General features: G+C 39.4%; 1 non-coding gene across 1 annotated transcript; it reads left to right on the top strand.

Annotated features, from left to right (window-relative positions):
- The first annotated feature begins 4967 nt into the window (after window positions 1-4967).
- LOC123814244 lies at window positions 4968-5113 on the top strand. Its single transcript, XR_006784867.1, has one exon. It is a non-coding gene; the product is annotated as a small nucleolar RNA SNORA57 (small nucleolar RNA).
- Window positions 5114-5330: the final 217 nt, after the last annotated feature.

The raw sequence follows: 5330 nt of genomic DNA, 5'->3' as shown, positions 1-5330 counted from the left end.
CTGTTTTGTGACCATACTCTGCCAATTCTGTGAGCATCCTGATTACCAGTGTTCTGAACTCTGAATCTGATAGGTTAGCTATTTCATCACTTACTTCTATTTTTTTCCAGAGCTTTGACCTGTCCTTTCATTTGGGCAATATTTTTTGTCTCGGCACACCTGTTATATAGTGCGGGGTAGAGCCTTAGGTGTTCACCAGGGCAGGGCAACCCAGGTGCTGCCTTTTGGTGATGTGTGTGGGGGAGGGGTCCAAGAGGGAACAGTGCTGCTTGTTCAGCTCTCTGCCAGCTTTCACTTCCTCTGGTACCCACAAGCAAATCAGGCCCTTCTGGTGCTGATTCCTGGGTGGGTGGGTTTGCATATATTCTAGAACCCTGTGGGTTTCTGCAACAAACTCTGCTCTGAAGCTGGGAGTTTTTCCTGACACCACAATGCCCACAGATAGTTAAAAAAAACTTTTTTAAAGAGTTTATTTAGAAAGAGAGGAAGGGAGGGAGAAAGACAGGGAAAGAAACATCAATGTGTGGTTGCCTCTCGTGCGCCCTCTATCGGGGACCTGGTCTGCAACACAGGCATGTGCCCTGGCAGAGAATTGAGCTGGCTACCCTTTGGTATGCTGGCTGGCACTCAATCTATGAGCCACACCAGGTAGGGCCCGCAGGTTTTTTCAGTCAGAGGTTTGGAGATTTTATTTTCCTGCACTGAAACCCTGGGTTACATGGTCTGTCTCGCCCCCCAGTTGTTCCCCAAGTTTTCTGCATGCAAATGTGGGATGGCCCACTCTGCCAGCTGCTGCCTTGCCCAGTCCTCCAGCTGCTGCCTCGCTGCGAGTCCTCTCCACCCCAGCTGCCTGTCTCCGCTCCTCCTACCAATCTGGATGAATATTTCTTCTTTAACTCCTTGGTTGTTGGACTTCTATAGAGTTAAATTTTTTTGGCAGTTCTGGTTGTTTTTGTTTTTGTTTTAATTTTATTTATTTTTAGAGGGGGAAGAGAGGAAGAAAGAGAGGAAGAAAAACATCAATGTGTGGTTGCCACTCAAGCACCCCCTACTGCAGACCTGGCCTGCAACCCAGGCACGTGCCCTGACTGGGAATCAAACTGGCGACCCTTTGGTTCGCAGTTTGGCACTTAATCCACTGAGCCGCACCAGCCAGGGCATGTTTTTTGGTTTTAAATTTGTTGTTGTTCTTTGGTTTTGGGAGGAGACTAAGTGTATCTACCTACTGAAAGGCATATTTTAAATGTGTGGATATTCAAAAGGATTAGTATGTAGAATATATAAAGGGCATTAAAATGAATGAATTAAAGTAAAAGAACCAATAGAAAGTAAGGCTCAGGAGGTATGACTGTCAACTTTGAGAAAAATAAAACCAATAGCAAATAAAGTCTATGCGAAGTTGTTCAATCTTGAAATAAGAAAATTCAAATTAAAAGAAGATAACATTTCAGACCTGTCAGATGTCATATAATTTTGCATGTTAGCTTGAATTTGGAGAAAAAAAGAACTCTGATGTAATTCTAGTGAGGAATAAATTTGAAAAACACTTTACAGACAGAATTTGAATGTCTCATTCAAAGATTTTTTCAAACTTCTCTATAACCCTAAATTCTATTCCTAGTAAGCAGGGTCTGTCCAGAAAGTATCCATCCATGTACTAAAAATAGAGACATTTATTGAAGAAGATATAAGATACAAGAAACGTTGTACATGGGATAATGATGCCTCAGTCCACTTCCAGGTAGGTACCTTGGCACCTCACACAGTTCTCCCAACTGCAGTATGATGATGTTTCTGCTCTGGGAGCAGAAACTGCAGAACAAATTTTCCACAGAGCATTTCAAGCCAAGGTCCTATGTCAAAATCTCAAAGACAGTGGTTTTTGAAATCCTCACATCAGCTTCTAGTTCTCACACGGTCAGTCACCAATCTTTGCTGATTGCAGCCCGTACACATTCAACATTCTCAGGTGCTCTGCTTGTTGCAGGCCTTCTGGAGTGTGGATCATTTTCAACACATTGTCAACCATATTTGAAGCATTTGTGCCACACTTTTACTTGGGCTGCACTCATTGCATCATCCCCGAAAGCCTTCTCAATCATCCAAATAGTTTCTGTGGAGGAATGCTCAAGCTTAATGCAAAATTTGAGGTTCTACTTGCTCATTTTGAATGCAAAAGCAATACAGTACACATGCTCATTCAACAGCGACTACTGCCCCCCTGACTAGTAGAGTGAAGTCATCATTGTCCACTGACTAGTAGAGTGAAGTCGTCATTTTTTCACACATGCGCATTCCAGTCCACTCTCCTTGGCTGCCAGGTTACATCAGTGTTGTGCAAACTGTTCTCATTATACTAACAATGGCTGGACTTTTTTCCAGACAGATCTTTGAATACTACAGAGAAGTTGTGTCTGATAACATTTACACGAAAGATTTATTAGAGTATTACATGTCATAATGAAAATTCTAAACAATCTGAAATATCAGAATAACAGAAAAATAAGTTGTAGTTTATTTATGAGATTTATGCAGAAGTTAAAACTAGAACGGCATGTATCAATATGGATAAATCTCAAAAAGATGATCAAAGATTATGTGCCAGAATAATACACACATGTTTCTATCACTTAAAAAATTAAAAACCTGTGCAAGAAAGCATAGGTAGTGAAAGTATGAGGACACAAAAAAGATTGCCAGACCGTGAGTGATTGGTAGTGACCACCTCTGGAATGAAGTTAGGGAAATGTAATCAGGAAGGTGCTCGCGGTGGGTCTCAGATCTATTAGGAGGATTTTATTTCTCAAAAGAAGCAGAAACAAATGTGACTAATGTTCAGTTTTGAAGTTTTGTGTTAAGTACATGGATATTGGGTGCATTAATCTGCACTTTTATTCATGCACTTAAAATATTCTTCCTTATTTGAAATTTATAAAGCATACATTAAAATATATACTCACCTATTATATTTTGAAAATAAATGTGACTAGCAGAATCTTGAGGAATCCTTAGCTTTTCCTTTTGGAAGAACTTGAGAACGTTGGTCACAGTGTGCAATAATCAATGACCATTGTGTAATAGAAATGGCAAACATTGGAATCAGGCTGATCTCTTTTCAACTACTAATGGCATTTCATTCATTTATGACATTCATGATGTAAACATTCATCCATATGTCCATTCCTTACTAAGGCACTTTTTCTTTACTGTCCTTGACATAGTCTGTTTAAGCTAACAGAAGAGAGAAGGCAATATCATGATATTGTACAGACCAGAGTTTTTAGGATTAAGATATGCTTACACAAGATCTTTGACAATGGTGGGTCAGAGTTTTGGATTATTCATTAAACCATTCATTCACTTTAAAATATTAATTAAATGCCTATTTTGGCGGGGGGCAACATAATCACCTCCTACACTCTGCAAAGTGTTACCCATGCTGAGTTTATTTTAGGGACACTGTTGGAGAAAAATCATAATTTTTGCATGTATCACTATCTTCTCATCCTTTTAACAAAACCTAAAATGTGCTTCACAAGTTGAAATGGATTTGAGTTTACTTCTGTCCAATGAACATTTACTTTCTTGTATCCTGAAAATTTGTTAGTGTCTTTGTAATTTCAAAAGCAAGCTGCTTCTGCAAAACAAATAAATATATCACTGGCCAAACTGAACAAAATGCTAAAAAAAAAAAGAAATAAATGACGCCAGCATTGTAAAAGATGACATCAGTAGATCATTTGTAGAATTCAATAAAAATTAAAAAAAACACCTAAGACTAAAACTAGAATTGATTATGTGCCAATAATTTGGACCATACAGGTACAAGGGGTAGAGAATATCTAAGCTGTTCATATTCTAGATGATAGCAATAGATGAATACCATAGGTAGAATTTTAAGATGAGCCTATATAATCCTTGGTGTAGAATCCCTATATTCCCTTTATACTTTGACCTGGTCAGGGGAGTCCTTTAAAGGCACATCTAAATGACAGAGATGGGAGAAGCTACGGAGACTCGAAGCCACAGAAGCCATTTCCCATTCCCCTTGAAGAAGCCACCACCCCACTGTGCTGAGGGATGCAGTGTAGCATCTATGGCAGACTATAGCAGCGGAGAACTGTCTCCCTTTGACAAAAAACTGTGACTTCAGTTTTGTGCCCTGTGGACAATGATATGAATGGGGCCCTTCAAAATGCAGCTGGAGCTGCTGCCCCAGAGGAACTGCCCAGTAGGTCTCACTCCTTCGACCTTTAGATGCTAACACTGGGCAGAGGCGCCTTTGGCCTGGGCTGCTCCAGTGTCCCATTCCAAATGATTGTTTGCAGAGCTAACAGAAAAGCAGACATCCTGACTTCCAAAGTGAAAATTAAAGACATTCTTTAGAATTGGCACCACCATGGACAACTAAAGAATAACGTAGCTTATTAACACCCATAGAAATCCCTTCCTCGTATTCCCTGTAATTACCCTCCTTCCCTTTCTCATAAAACCCCTTTGCCTTTATCCCCTCATTGAAACGCTACTTGGGCATCTGCCGGAATCAGTGGTTCCCGAATAACTATTTTGTTTTTAGAGCTAGAAGAAATGCTTCTTCCTCTCAGTTTGGCCTTTTATTTTTAGATGAACAAACCTCAAGATAGTGAACTCTGCCAAGAGTTTGAATGAGCTTGGAAAAGAAACTCAAGCCTCCAGTGAGTTCGCAGACCTGGTCCACAGCAGATTTTTAGTCTGGTGTGTGAACAAACTCAAACCTAGATTCTTGACTGACAGGCATTGTGACGTGATAAATCATTGCTGTTTTCAAATGCTGATTTTGTGATAATTTAGGTTAAATGAATCAACAAAACAATAAATAAATCACCAATTTACTTGATAAAGCCAGTATAATTTTGTTATTAAGATATGTAAACATCTTAAGATGAAAAAGATCAATGAAAGTTATAACTTAAAGATTCAGAATACACCTTCCTCTTCCTGGCAGGGGCCGGGCGTGCGGTCCCGGTCCCCATAGTGTATGGGGGCCGAGGCAAAGGGCTCTGGCCCCTCAGCATCACGTCTTCGGTGCCGACGGTTTCGTCTGCAGGTTTTCTCCTCAAGCTCCGGGACATGGGTCAAAAAAAAAAATCAGAATGAAATATTAGCAAAGTGATAATATATTTAGATTTTCCTCATAAAGTAAATATATGGCAGTATATAAAATAAGTTGTACATGCATAACATTTATATTAATACAACTTTAAATATACTTGGTCTTTATGCAAACTTTTGTCATATTTATTTTATAATAAACAGCTTTTTAAAGTGTAGTTCATATTGATTTAAAATAA

The sequence above is a fragment of the Phyllostomus hastatus genome, unplaced genomic scaffold (assembly GCF_019186645.2).
Source record: "Phyllostomus hastatus isolate PE091 unplaced genomic scaffold, TTU_PhHast_1.1 phas_contig_159, whole genome shotgun sequence".
Taxonomy (NCBI): Eukaryota; Metazoa; Chordata; class Mammalia; order Chiroptera; family Phyllostomidae; genus Phyllostomus; species Phyllostomus hastatus.
This window is presented reverse-complemented; position numbering and strand designations above follow the sequence as displayed.